The sequence below is a fragment of the Silene latifolia genome, chromosome 2 (assembly GCF_048544455.1).
Source record: "Silene latifolia isolate original U9 population chromosome 2, ASM4854445v1, whole genome shotgun sequence".
In the NCBI taxonomy this organism is placed as follows: domain Eukaryota; kingdom Viridiplantae; phylum Streptophyta; class Magnoliopsida; order Caryophyllales; family Caryophyllaceae; genus Silene; species Silene latifolia.
The window spans coordinates 23,025,804-23,041,208 of NC_133527.1; the positions used below are offsets into that span (position 1 = coordinate 23,025,804).

At 42.5% G+C, this 15,405-nt stretch overlaps 2 long non-coding RNA genes across 2 annotated transcripts; both read left to right on the top strand.

Moving 5' to 3' along the window:
• The first annotated feature begins 9,021 nt into the window (after nt 1-9,021).
• LOC141628827 (uncharacterized) lies at nt 9,022-9,515 on the top strand. Its single transcript, XR_012537193.1, has 3 exons — nt 9,022-9,106; nt 9,192-9,344; nt 9,433-9,515. It is a non-coding gene; the product is annotated as an uncharacterized LOC141628827 (long non-coding RNA).
• A 2,301-nt stretch (nt 9,516-11,816) lies between these two features.
• On the top strand, nt 11,817-14,134 carry LOC141628832 (uncharacterized). The gene is made up of 3 exons (XR_012537194.1): nt 11,817-11,973; nt 12,072-12,180; nt 13,915-14,134. It is a non-coding gene; the product is annotated as an uncharacterized LOC141628832 (long non-coding RNA).
• The last annotated feature ends 1,271 nt before the right edge of the window (nt 14,135-15,405 follow it).

Genomic DNA, 15,405 nt, shown 5'->3' on the forward strand with positions numbered 1-15,405 from the left:
CGTCTGTTCCAAGGGTGAGTTCTGGCTGTGAAGCCGGAACTGCAAATCGTTAATATTAGTTGGTGAATTTAAAGATCGATTAATATATTTAACTCGGATAGAAGTGATTAATAGGTTATTTACATGTGAGTGAGGGTCATAAAAGCAATAAACATGGATGAGACGGAATTAAGATGAATTAATTACATGGATGAACGATTGATTAATGACATGGGTGAACTAAATTGGCTAAACATGATGAATTAATGACGAATATGACAATAAACAGATGGAAATATATCAAAGATCGAATTCAAGAAACTTAATATGAACGAATCGAATTTCTACAACCCAGATTGAATTTAATGACGAAAACCCACAAATATTGGATTATAAGGGATTTAAGTCGGATTAAATGACGAATTATAACGTGTTAATGATGATGAATAATATACATATGAAATTAGTGTGATTATATCGAAGAATCAACAAGGAACAAACGAAACAAATAAGAATTACGAATTACAGAGGATGAAGGAAGAAGAAAGGAAGCAGGAACTGCGGCAGCCTCACGAAGAAGCGCAGTAGGCACTGCACTCCTTCGAAGAGGTGCCGCAGTTGCTGCATCCTTTCTCGACGGTTTGTCTTCTGGAAATCCGAAAAAAAGAGGTTTTAAAGCACGGTTTTAGAAATCGGTTTTAATTGGTATTTTCGACATGAACCTTACAATTGATGATACAAAAAGGTAAAGAACAATAAATAAAAGAGAGATATACACCCTCAGACTTACATGTTTGACGAAACGAGAAGGACTAAGTTATCGATTAGCGATGCTCGACTCGAACTATAATGCAAATATGAAAGTGCCCTCGTAAGAGGAAAACGATTAGATTAATTAAGTTGATTGATTGTGGAGTTGGTCAAATTGGTCGGTCATGCAAACGAGGCTGGTACTCAGAAGGATCCGAGCTTACGTGGTCGAATGTTCAAGCACGTAGACGCCAAAAAGTAAGAACAAAGGTCTAGAATGCAAAGGGAGAAGAGAAGGGCGGACACTCGCGTGAGAAATATGTGAGACCGAAGGTCTCTATTTATACTAATCACGGAATTAGGGTTTCGGAGAGTCTTTGGAAGTGAATCTCGGAAAGATATGATAAAGATACGAGAAATACGCAGAAAAAGACCTGGGAAGAGGCGCAGCAGCCACTGCGTCTCTTGGAAGAGGCGCAACACCTGCTGCGTCTGTTCCCAAGTGGTTTCCTCTTGCGGAAGAAAGATTTCCGTGTTTAAATTATGGAATAAAGGGATAATTCGGTTTTCCTTAATATTTTGTATGAATATTACGGAAAATTGTTTACCAAAAAATAAAGATTGTGAAATATTTATAAAATATGGAATAGAAATATCCGGAACATTTCAGAACATTCTGACTCGGGATTTTACGGTTTTAGGAAATGAAGACGGTTTTTGACCCGGACTCCAAATGAACTCTAATTACTGCCAAAACGACCGTAATGATACCTAGATGACAACCATGAGGTAGACACAAGTGTTTGAGCGATCACTTGACGATAAACTTATGAACTGTCATAAATCGTTCCGTGTACCAAACATGCGGCCCAACCATCACCGGGTGTTTGCGGGAGGTGTAGAAACGAGGTGTCTACAGAGCCCCCACTTTGACTGAGGCTTGGACAAGGCGAAATTCAAAGTATAGCCATCAGGTCAATCGAAGATTACAACCTGACGACTATGGCGACGCGAGGCGGTTCAAGGGGTCTGAACCAAGGACCTGTCGTCGGGAACATTTTAGAGTCTGTCGACTATCGGGGAGGGTCGTTTAAAGTCCATTAGACTACGTAAGGAAGCTCGCCAGCCATAAGAAGAGACCATACCTGAGACTTATTTCTCGAGATGTTTCCGGAGTTGCGTAGGAGTTAAGGGTAAGCATAGGAGCTAAGGGTAAGCGTAGGAGCTAAGGGTAAGACCTAAAAGATATATAAGGATTGTGCTAGGGTGTGGGACCCTAAAGGAAAGCATCGTCGGGAAGGAGGTCAAATATAAGTTCAACTTAAGGGGTAACCAAGGTTTGAGTGTAGGAACTCTAAGGAAGTGATGATCCTAAAGGAATATGATCCTAAAAGGAAAAGGTGATCCTAAAGGAATATGATCCTAAAAGGTATAAGGTGATCCTAAGGAATATGATCCTAAGGGTAGAAGTGTATGAACTCTAGGGAGTTTGGGAACTTAAAAGAAGCTAGGTGTGCGAACCTGGGTATATGAACCTAAAAGGGCGGCTGGTATGGGAACTTAAAGGCTTGTGAACCTAAAGGAATTGGGATCCTAAGGTTAAGTTTAGGAACTGCTGGGTTACTAATTCTTGTTTTAAACGTGTGCGCTTAAGCTTTCTGAGGTATGAGAACTCCAAAAGGATTTTATGGGTTTATGAACCTAAGGATGTTGGTGTGGGAGCTTAAAGGCTTATGAACCTATGGGAAGCCATTTTGGGATCTAAGAATCTAGGGGTCACAGGGATTCTGAAGAAACTTCTTAACACTTCCGAAGGCTAACTCTGAAGGCTATCTCTCATTAAAGGAAAGGCCGAAGGACAACTCTCTCTAAAGGACTGAAAGGGGACTTAACTGAAAAGGAGTTATCTGAAGGTTACTGAAAGGATTATCCTGAAGTGTCTAAAGAAATAAAGGATTATCTGAAGGGAGGAAGGCTCAAGGAAGGATTATCCCAAAGGTTATCTAAAGGGTTGTCTGAAGGATATGAAGGTAAGTTTCTGAAAGATCTGAAGGGTTTATCCTGAAAAAGGGTTACCTGAAAGATATGAAGGTTTATCCTGAAAAGGGTTACCTAAAGATATAAAGAATCACCTGGGGGTATCTGCCTCTCTCTGTCCTCAAGCAAACTCTCACTGGGGAATCTGCATGTTTATGTCCTCAAGCAAACTCTCGTTGGGTGATTACTATAGGGAATCTGCATGTTTCTGTCCTCAAGCAAACTCTCGTTGGGGAATAAAACGATGATTTTGGGGAATCTGCATGTTTCTGTCCTCAAGCAAACTCTCGTTGGGGAATAAATCTTGGGAACTGATCTACATGTCTCTAAAGGGAATGTCTGTCCGTGTACTCTCGTTGGGGGAACAGAAAAAAGGTGTGTCGAAACACCTGTCAAAGAGTATTCGCTCGTTGTGGCAAGCGAGGTCTTGATAAAGTACTGCTTCTGATACTTACCTGCATGGTTAGTAGCCACACAAGAATGCAATCTAATATATGTGTGGACAGCGGGCCGCCCACGGGGGCGCTTGGTGAGGAGCGAAAACAAGCGTTTGCATTTTTGTATGGAGTCGCCACCAATTTTTATGGGAAATTGGAACCGTTCGAATACCTCATGTCATGTCAAGACACAAAGTAGTGACATGAACACTAAGCAATCGTTACCCTTAGCATTCTATGTCTAGAATGACTCTCGTGGATGCCAATGAACACGGGTGCTCACGGAGATCTGGAGTAAGGGGTGAGGGTACGTATTAGGAAGCTCTTTTGATCGAACACCTAATCCCGCCCGCCTCGATAGCGGCCTCTACTAATGATTAGGGACATCATTTATACTTGATATATCGTCGATTATATGCATGCAATGCAACATCCATAGATTAATCCTAGCATGTGAAGATTTAGCTAAGTCGGTTGACAATTAATTAGCATACAATTATTGTCGAGTAGGATTTAATATTGATTTACATGTGAAAACATACAAGAAATAGGAAGAATACCATAACGATAAATTACAATAATGAAAATTACAATAATTACATCGGATTAGGCGATTTATGTCGAAAATACCTTTAAAACGGATAATTTGAGAAAAAGAATAAAAGAAACAAATTAACGAACAAATCAGAAGGTGATATTACGGATAATAGTTAGTTAATTACGTAACTAAATAAACTAGGTCAAAGGCGAAACGGAGTTGAGAGACGAGAACTCGGCCGAAAGCAAAGCGTAGCTGCGTCCTTTGGAATAGGCGCAGACGCTGCGTCCTGCATCCGTGGCTTCGGTCCGGGCGTGAAGCCGTAATTGCAGGCCGTTAATGTCGATTGATAAATTTAATGGTGGATTAAAATATTTACTCGGATGGAAGTGATTAATATGTTACTTAACATGTGAATGGGTCATAAAAACAGTAAAACATGGATGAGACGGAATTAAGATGGATTAATTACTAACAATTTACACGAACGAATGATGAACGTGATGAACAAACGATGAATAACAGGTGCAAATATGTCAATGACGAATTCCAGAGACTCAATATTGATTGAATCGAACCTCTAAAACCCGAATTGAGTTTAATGACGAAAACCCGCAAATATTGATTACTTGGGATTTAAGTCGAATTTAACAATGATTAAAGCATATGGATGAATGATGAATTATATACATGTGATTATTAAACTATCATGTGAACGAATAATTAAAGACAAACAAAATAAAAGCAAGACGAAATTACAGAGGACGAAGAAGAAGAAAAGAAGCAGGAACTGCGGCAGCCTCACGAAGAGGCGCAGTAGGAACTGCGCTCCTTCGAAGAGGCGCAGCAGTTGCTGCGTCTTTTCTCGACTGTCAGTCTTCTGAAAATCCGTAAAAAGCGGTTTTAAAGACGGTTTTAGAAATCGGTTTTAATGAGGTATTTTCGACATAAACCTTACATTTGATGATACAATAAATAAAAGTACAATAAATAAAAGGAGAGATTTACACCCTCAGACTTACATGTTGACGAAACGAGAAGGACTAAGATATCGATTAGTGATGCTCGACGCGAATGCAAAGAGAGTGCCCTCGTAAGAGGAAAACGATTAAGTTGATTGATTAAATTGATTATTGTGTAGTTGGTCAAATTGGTCGGTCATGCAACGGAGAGGCTGGTACCCGGAAGGATCCGAGCTTACGTGGTCGAATGTTCAAGCACGTAGGCGCCAATTAGTAAGAACAAAGTCTAGAATGCAAAGGGAGAAGAGAAGGGCGGACACTCGCGTGAGAAATATGAGGAGCGAAGGCTCCTATTTATACTAATCACGTGACGGATTTAGGGTTTCGGAGACTCTTTGGAAGTGAATCTCGGAAAGATATGAAAAAGATACGTGAATCATGCAGAAAAGGGCCTGGGAAGAGGCGCAGCAGCCACTGCGTCTCTTAGAAGAGGCGCAGCACCTGCTGCGTCTATTCCCAGGAGGTTTCCTCCTGCTGAAGAAAGATTTCCGCGTTTGAGTTATGGTAGGACGGAAATAATTCGATCTTCCTTAATATTTAATATGAATATTACGGGATATTATTTGCCAAAAGATAAAACTTGTAAAATATGGAATAGAAATATCGGAACATTCGAACATTCCGACTCGGGATTTATGATTATCGAGAAAATGGAGACGGTTTTTGACCCGGACTCGAATGTACTCTAATTATCGCCAAAACGACCGTATCGGGGCGTAGATGACAACTATGAGGTCGACATTAATATTTGAGCAATCACTTGACGATAATCTTACGAATTGTCACAAATCGTTCGCGTATCAAACATGCGGCCCAATCATCACCGGGTGGTTTGCGGGAGGTGCGAAAGGAGGTATCTCTGAGCCCCACTTTGACCGAGGCTTGGACAAGGCGAAAGTCAAAGTATAGCCATCAGGTCAATCGAAGATTACAACCCGACGACTATGGCGACGCGAGGCGGTTCAAGGGGTCCGAACCAAGGACCTGTCGTCGGGAACATTTTAGAGTCTGTCGACTTCCGGGAGGGTCGTTTAAAGTCCATTAGACTACGTAAGGAAGCTCGCTTGACCATAAGAAGAAACAATACCCGAGATACCCCTGGGTGAAACGGGAATGAAGACGCTTCGGCAAAACTCTTTGGTCTGAAGATAACTTGGTGTCTGAAGGCATAAGGGGTCACAGGGAACCTGAAGGAATCTCTTAATACTTCCGAAGGCTAATTCTGAAGGCTACCTCTCTCTGAAAGACAACTCTATCTGAAGGACTGAAAGAGGACTATCTGAAAAGGGGTTATCTGAAAGATTAAGATAAGTTTCTGAAAGATATGAAGGCTTTGATTTGGGAACTTCTGGAGAACGGCACCCTGGTCGAACTCCGCGGGGAAACAAGAAATATTGAAAAGCAGCAGGACGTCGGTAGAAACTGCTGGGGAATCCGCTTGCGTCGGTCTCAAGCGAACTCTGGCAAAACTTGAGGTTGAGTCTGCTTGCATCGGTCTCAAGCAAACTCTTGCTGGGGATATTTTGACGACTAGGAACATCTTGATCGTCATGGGAGAAACCTTGAGTGAGCAAAGATCTTGCAAAAATACTACTGCTATTTGAATAAAAGGATCCGAGCAATCGCAAAATACTCTGCGCCGGATAAAAGGATCTTGAGCAATCTTTGCAAAATATCTTTGCTGCTATTTGGATAATAATACGCAACGGTCCCATTCTTTGGTGATGAAATGCGGGCCGGAACGAAAGAAAATCATCGAAACGGACCAAAAGAATATAACAGCGTCAAGAAAGAGGCGCACCAAAGATGGGCCCACAAATAATGAACTTATAACGAATTTTTGAAAATCCGTATGGAGGGAACACAAGGAAGAGGCGAAATCAGAAGGGATTGTGTTCATTATTTCGAAACACAATTCTTGCGTTTTCTCTCTCAAATCTTCACCATTTCCGTCGAGGTTTGATCCAAAAGCTTGCACTAAACATGAATAATCGAGGTATGTGTTCCAATCTTGCATTAATCATCTACATTTGTTGAATTTTGAGCCGCGAGATTTAGGGTTTTCGACCCTTTTGATCGAAAATTTGGGGCTTTTCCCCCAAATGGATTTGTCATGCCAAATTGATGTTAGAAATGGATAGTAGGCAATGTTAGGAACATAACCATGCGTTTGCTTCGAATTTTTGTCGAGTTTTGAGCTCTTGAGTGAAATTTGAGACGGTTTTACAGCTAAACCGTAAATTGCTTCGAAAATAGCCTTAGGAATGCCCATTTGTGATGAAATTTGATATTTGGAATCCTTGGATGATGGGTAAACCTTCTACCATCTCGGAATTTTAGTTTGTAACAACTTTTTCGGGACACCTTTCTAGGGCATAATCGCCGTTATAGCGGAATGCTGCCGAATTTTCGACTCGAACCTGGAACTAGGCTTTGGTTTGGACTTGACTTGACCCAATTTACCACATGAGTGATTGGGTTGGCGGGAATATGGCCAAAGATGGCATGGAAGGGGTGTTTTCAGGGCTTTGAAGGCTCGAAAACTCCTTAACAAAGGCTTGTCGTCATGTGACGCGGCCGGAATTTACTTTAACGTTGCAGGTGATGATGCTTCTACTTCTGGGAGGACTCCCATGGAGATAGATGCCACTACTGTTGAGGAGGCTTTAGAGCAGGCCTTCACCGCTGCGGTGATGGCTGCTGAGTTTCACGAGGAGGAGGTCGTCGAGGAGGAGGAGACCCCGAGACGAGCCAACGTCGGGCGCGGAGGTCGTCAGCTGAGAGGAGCTCCTGCGTGGGCTGAGACCTGGGAGAGTAGGCACGTTGTGTGGGCTGCAGAGGGTCACCTGTCCTACAGGACGGTGAAGAGCCTGGTAAATAAGAATTCACTACTCACTACCTGTCCTCTTTCATTCTTTTTGTCTAAATTTCTTTCAAATTCCAGTCAGAACTAAAGATAGCTTTGTTTCAAATCATTATAGGAGGCCGGGAACATCAGGTCGTTCTCGGGTTACACGACAGCGATGGAGCACTACGAGCGGCTGTCGGCGGAAGAGAGGGCCATGATCGAGCGTGGAGCGTTCGGTCCTCTGGTTCAGGTCTGGAGGGATATCGTGAAGAGGAAGTTGCGGGCTAACCTTAGCCTGGTCCGCGCTTTCTTGGACCGATTAAGGATACGACTTCCACGTTTCACCGCCTTTTGGTGAGGTGGGAGTCACTTTGGAGGATTACGGCATGATCTCCGGTCCGCCGTGTGGGACCGAGGAGATGGTGTGGCGGAGAGGCGCCATGAGGGCGGACTCGGCCGAGGCGAGGAGATTGATCGGCTGGAACTTGTCGCCGAAGGCTGTTGCAGTGCCGGGTTTGGTACCCAGTACTTACGTTCGAGACTACTTTGCGGGGAAGACCCCGACGCTGGTGACGATCGATGGGAGGGAGACGGCTCCTACTCCCTGCACAGCTGAGCAGAGGGCTCCCCTGTGGTTGTGGTGGTTTCTGTCTTCGATTTACCTCGGAGACAAGGGCGAGAGGCTGTCGACGAAGCTTCTTCCCTTTCTTTCTGACCTGAGTTCCCTAGGTCGTTGGGACTGGGTCACTGCTGGTTTTGCGGTCCTCATCCGTTTTATGAGGGCTATGGTGCGTCCAGAGTTGATGGAGAAGGGGACTTCTCCAGGTGCCGTCGGACCTGGACTACTGTTGGAGGTATGAACCTTCCTCTTTTAGACTAATACAAATTCCTTTATTGAATTACGAAAGATCATTGCTGATTATTCTGTTTTACAGGCGTGGGTGTACTCCTACTTCCCGAGTCTCGCGCCTAAGAGGACGGAGCCACTGGAGAAGGCTTATCCCGTGGTGAGGGATTGGGTGATGTGCCGGAGGAAGAGCAAGCCTTCTTCTCACAATGTCTACCGGCGGGATGTGAACGCCTTTCAGCTGAGCAGCGTGAGTATCCCACTCGTATTCATTTATACTTCTTATCCTTTGTCTTTACTTTGATCATAGGAATGATCTTCGTCTTATCTTGTCGCAGTGGGTGCCCAGACCTTGGGCGGAGTACGCTGGAGCGCCTCCTTTTGTCGCTGAGGTCCTTCGACCTAGGAGCCCGAGTCGCTCTTTGTTGTGGACGTCGATGGGTCTGTGTGGTATCCGGGCGAGCGTTTGGCTCGTCGGTGCTCTCGGGACGCGTTGACGGTTCCTGTTGATCCTCCCAGGACGATGTTTAGGAGCCTTCGATCCGAGAGGGAGGCGGACCTGGTGGTGCCAGTGGCGACGACCTTCTTCTCCCTGGCGAGGATTACTCGGCGTTCCTTTACGGGAGGCTGGCGTACTGGCCAGTAGTGGTGAGTATTTTTACTTTTCCTTGATTTGATTTTGAGAATTACGACGAAAGATCATCGATTAATGAGAGCTTATTTGTCTTTGCAGGAGGTCGAGGCGGCGGGCATCGAGCCTCCAGTGTACCCCGAGACCCTTGAGTACACCGACGCGACCGGGAGGACGACGATCTCCGAGCTGCGTGACTTTGACGTAGCTGTGAGGGATGCTGGCCTAGACGACTGGCAGCATCTGATTCGGAGGGTGAGCCTCCAGCTTATATATCTTTCGTGTAAGAACACATTTGATTGAATTTATTCAATTTGCTGAGAATTTTTTTTTTGAAATGCAGGTCGCGCCGTCTCGGTTCGTGGCACTATGGAGGGTGGCCAACCGGCTACGAGCTACCGCCATCGAGGCACTCGTCGGTGGTCGAGGTCGTCAGGTATGAACCTCATTTGACTTCTTTTGATTTTTGATTTCCAATTTTGTTTGAATCGATTGACATGAGCCAATTTACTTCTGTTTACAGACTGGCCGCGAGTCGGAGCGAGAGTTGACCCAGTCTCGGGAGGAGACAGCTCGCTTGTTGAGGGAGCTCGAGGTTCGGGACGCCGAGATTGCCGTTCTGGTGGCGAGAGTTGCCGAGTTGGAGGGCGCCCAACAGTAGTTTTGTGTAGTTTTGTAGACTTGTACATTTGGACATCTGATTTGAACATTTTTGGACTTTGTTTGGGGCGCAAGCCCCCAGTTTGTTTGTACATTTGCTCTGTTTGGTGTATATACGACGGCCTGAGTGCCTTTGCTGCTGGGTTGTGTTGCTTGTATCTACAGGTTAGTTCTTGAACAAGTTTTGGTAGATAACGGTTTACGCCGTCATGCTGCCGAATTTTACATGGAAATCACGCAAAACATGCATTTTATACATATGGCCTTAATTAGCGCAAAAAAGACTCAAAAGAACACAAAAATGCAAAAATTTTGCCGGAAATGACCGGACGGTAGGGAGGGTTACCCCCTAAAAAAAGAAAAAAGAGAAATCTATAAGTGTAGAAATGAAATGTTGAAATCCGTTAAAAATGAAAACAAAAGAAAATTATTTCTCAAAAACAAAATGAAATTTATTTCCTAAAAAAGAAATTTTGTTTCCTAAAAAAGGAATTTTAGTGTGATGAAATGGTGAAGGTGTCGACGTTGCCTCGAAATGTGTGCCCGTGAATTTAGGAAACTCGAAACATGGTAATCTTCCCGTATTTACCAAAATAAAATCTCGCAGGAATAGGAAATCATGCGTTATAGAATTAGGAAAGATCCAACGCGGAAATCACAGAAGTGAGACTGGGGAAGAGGCGCAGCATGAGCTGCGTCCCTTTGAAGAGGCGCAGCAGGTGCTGCGCCTGTTCCCAAGCTTGTCCGTTCTGGCGGATTTTTGGATACAGCAATTAGTATAAATAGAAGCGTCGATGGAGTTTCAATTCACATAAATCTTCCGTCTTTTCTTCGTCTATTCACATAAAATTCCCAAGACAAATATTCAAAAGAAAATTATCATCATGAATACTTTGGAGATCCGCTTGAAGGAATGGACCAATGAATTTTCAAATATGGAGAAGCATGACATGGGTGCTTATAACCTTGGATCTCTATTGATGGGGCATATTCTGCACCGCTGACCAAGTTAACATATTGAGCAAGGTCAAAGATATCCACAAACAAGTCAACGACTTAGACAGCCTTACCGACGCACTCTGTCGGCCTGTCTGTTGGGTCCCGGCCGGGGCAACTAGCCAGCCGGGGCACACATCCGCGAACTCATATCCAAGACCCCTCGGCATGGAGTCAACATGGCCCGCCGGCCTACCATGGGTCCCTCGGCCGAGGGTAGATCAGTCTTTCCACCTGCTAGCCACTTGGCCACTACGTGACAAAAGGTGAAGGTCTATAAATACTCCTCAACTCTCATTGAGGAAAGGATCCACAATTTAACCTAATAATCACTATTCATCTGGTAATATCTTCCTTATCTCTCTACAATATATACTTCGCCAAGTAACAACAACTTATCTCTCTAAGTTTACTGACTTGAGCGTCGGAGTGAGTTCGCTCGGTCCAAAGCCGAGCCCTCAGTTTGTTCATCGTTTCAGGAGACCGCAAGGAGGATTCAGCTAAGGGCATCATTCTACAAGCACGGGTGGTAACAAATAACTGCTCTGGAATTACACCCGGAACAATTGGCGCCGTCTGTGGGGAAGCGATACTAGAAGCTAGTCACATTCTGTAACGCCCCGTAAATTTCGGACCGTTAATATATTTCGAAAATAATTAGTTAATCAAGTAAAATTTGACAATAATGTATTTAAAGTAAAAAAAATAATTCAAAGAAATATAATTTTATTATATTTTGAAGAAAAGTATTTATTTTGATAGTTTTGAAATGTTTAAAAATAGTTTAAACCGTGTAAAATCTTTTATTTCGAAATAAGGGCGTATCGGGGGGAAAATGACAATTCGTTTGAACGTTGGGTAAACGTATTTGGAAATGGGTCGTATGAATACTCAATTTTATTGTAATCTCGTGTTTAAAGACTTTGGTCTTGACGGAATTTGCGTTTGACTTACGGATTTCATTATTATTGAAACAAGTCAAACCCGACTCGTAAAATCCCGACTAAAAATCCCGCACTTCTTTTTTCCTCCTTTCCTTCCTCCCTTACGCAGACCACAGCCCTCATCCCCTTCCATTTTCTGGTTTTTCTATCTTTCTTCATCCTTGACACACCAAAACACCATTTTTACCAAAATCAAGCTCAAATTCACCATATCTTACTCGTTTCTAGTCCGTTTTTCGCATAATTTACCTTTCCGGAATCCTCTCGTCGCGATCTACAACTTGGTACAATTTAATTTCAGTTTTCTTGAAGTTGTTTTAAGACCAAATTTCGGTATTTTCGGTTTTATATGCTTATTATTGTGTTTTAATTGTTTATTTAGGTGAAGGATTGGAAGACGAGTTCGGGGACTCGTATATTGTAGAGGATAGCGGCTAGTTGTGGTTAGGGTTTCGGTTTTGAGGTGCTAATTGCTCATTTTCTAGCTTAAGGTAACATATTTCGAGTTACTCGACGAAAGATCGTCACATGTGTGTTGTTTTTGTATGTTTTATGATTTTTTGTTTATGTAGTAATTTTCACATGTTTAAAATGGTTGCATGCATGTCAATTGTTAGATTAAATTATCATAATAGTATGGAAATGATATGGGAACGATTAGATAATGCTAAAAACGGGTTAAAATGAAGAAAAACGGTAAAAAAAGAGGATGTTAGGGTGGGCGGCGGCAGTGAGCCACGGCTAGCCACGGTTGGCGGGTCGGTCCGTTGCTTGTTTCGCGGTTTTCCATGCTTTGTCCGTCATTTTAGGTTCATCAAGGATATAATTAGAATGAGTATACATGGTTAAACTTGTTAAGGGAATCATAAAAGTAGCTAAAAGTTATGCTAATGGTAGAAAAATTATGTTATATCGACAATTATCACATGTTAGGATAATTTACAAAATGAAATGGTAATTAATAGGCTCAAAATGAATTTTATAGTGATAATTGTAATGTTTTGTTGATTGTCGAAAATCGAGCCTTAGTCCCTTTGGTGATGCGATGTCGATTAATTGAGTGATTGGTCACCGCAATTTGACCTGCACTGTCGCAGGGCTGGGGTTGCGGGTAAAAATTCGGTTGAAAGATTTGGATAATCGGCCTTTTTCTTGTTTTAGGCCATTTATTATATCTCTATTTCACATGTGTAGTTAGTTGAATTTAAATAGCTTCTTATTTAGTTAGTTGAATTTAAATAGCTTCTTATTTTGTAGTAATGGCCCTAGTTTCCCCTAAAGCCTTAAATATTGTTAGATTTGCTAGGATTGGAAATTAGTATTGAGTACTTATTGAGGAACTGTTGGATTGTATGCTGTATATAGCCTTTCACATGATAGAATATTAGATTTTATGTTGCTAAGTAGGACTTTTTGCCCTCTTATGGTTAAGTGGGTGTCTTAAATGACTTGTGTGGTGAGTCTTGTGTGGTGTGGGCTAAAGTATTCAAGCTGGGACTAGCTGGGACTAGGTCCTAGGTGAGTATTTCGGCCTTCATCATAGATAGGTCTTTATAGTCTCTGACGAGTATATGTTCTTTGCTTGATAGCCTTTGTATTCCGACTAGTGGATTTATATCCAAGTTGGGGCATGACCTCAGGTACTTATTTTGATAGTATGGGGTCAGCTTAAGTACTAGCCAACCCTTCGGTGGTGTCCTTAGGGTACTCACTTCACTTTGTTTTAAAAGAAGTTGTGGGTCTTGGGTGCGGTGGTGTGTATCCGCATGTCTAGGTCTGCGCAGATTTTAGGCTAGGGTTGTGTTGTCTCTTGGCCATGTTTTCTTAATAGTAACCGCTAAGCCAAGATACCGGTTCGATTACCTTCCCTACCTCGTGGTATAGACTCGAGTTACAAAGTGACTATTGACGGTGCTAAGAACTTATGCCTGTCTTTGATATATTGCCCTTTCTTGTTTGATGATTCTATGAATCATAGAAGGTGAGATGCAAGCCGGCTATGGTTGATAGAGTTTGGATTACAATTTGTTAAATGTTTCACATGTTAGTTTAGTCTGGTCAGTTTAGGGCTCATATGTTAGAATGATTGATAATTGAATTCTTTATCATCTTGTTCACATGTTTTACTACATGTACATTAATTTTGACGATTCGTGGCTGGGAGGACTCGAAGTTACTCCCCACTGAATTGTGGCTTTCGTGTTTGTATAAAATGCGATTGACAGGTTGTTGATTCTTTGTTGGGGTCACGGACGAGCTAGTGAGCAAGGAACCTTGGACCTAGTTTGGCTTTCTTTTGTAGAAACCTTTTATCTTTTGGTTATGTATATAACCTTTTAACTTTTGGTTTTGTATATAATTTGAAGGGACATATGTCTCCCTTTTCCATTTTGGGTTTGTATCACTATATTTCCGCGTCTTAAGTTATGTATGTAAATTAGTTTATCAGTTGTTGCAGGGTTTTTGACACTCTTCTTGAGTTGGATTAGTTGTGAATGGTTTAGGAAGAAAATTTTTTGAAATTGCAGGTTTTTGGACTAGTTGAACCATTTACAAACATATCCTACCAGTTTTTCTGTAGAATTTACATATTTAATTAAGGCTAGAATTAAGGGTGTCACAGTTGGTATCAGAGCCTATTGCTCCCAACGCACGTTTGTGCACCCCACTTTGAATCACTTGACCTTTAAATAATAAACTTGAGAGAAGGGTAGGATGGGTAGAATTAGGATTTTATGTGGTAGTCTGTTTGTGATTGCTAATTGATAGGTACTAATTAATTTTCTTCTTTTTAAGATGGCTCCGCCAAGAAGAGATATTGATGATGCTATCTTACTAGTTCTTACCCAAATTCTCCAAAATCAACAAAACCAACAAAATCAACAAGCTCCTCTTCCTCCACAGCTGAGGGTACTCCAGGCACCTATACTTGGGTGGCTAATCAGCTGACCCGAATCAACACCCCCACTTATGGTGGAGAGATTGATCCAGCTGCTCTTACAGGGTGGTTTAGGGAGTTGGAGAAAAGCTTTACTCTATATGATGTCAAGGAGGAACATAAAGTGAAGCTAGCCTCTCATTTCCTAGTACGAGAAGCAGATCGGTGGTGGTCCATGACTGGGCCTACCGTTTCAGTTGAACCAGGATTTGATTGGGTACGTTTCAAGGAGTTAGTGGAGGCCCGTTTCTATCCTCAAGAGCTGAAACAGCAAAAGTTGAAGGGATTCATGGAGTTGAAGCAAGGAAGCCTTCGATTCGGACCTTCACCCATTTGATAAATTCAATGAGTTGGCTCATTATGCCACTAGATTAGTGAAGGATGACAATGAAAAAGCCTTCTTCTATCTTGAAAAGCTCTCCCCTAAGATCAAAAGCATGGTCCGTCGGGATTCCACTAGCTTTGTTTCAATTTATAATGATGGTTTGTGGGCCGAGAATTCATTGAAAGAAATTGAAAGTGAAGCTCGTGCAACTAGTTCTAGTCTTGGCAAGAGGCCTTTATATCCCTCTTCTAGGCCCTTTACTCCTTCACCCAGGTTCATTTCATCTCCCTCTGACCCAAACAAGAGGAGATTTGTTTCTAATGTGCAAGCTAACCGGGGTGGTCAATCTTCAGCTGTTAGTGATAATAAAGCTACTAGAGACCGACTGTGCTATAACTGCAAGAAACCAGCACACCCTGGTAAATGCTTTGTTGATCCTATCATATGTTTTTC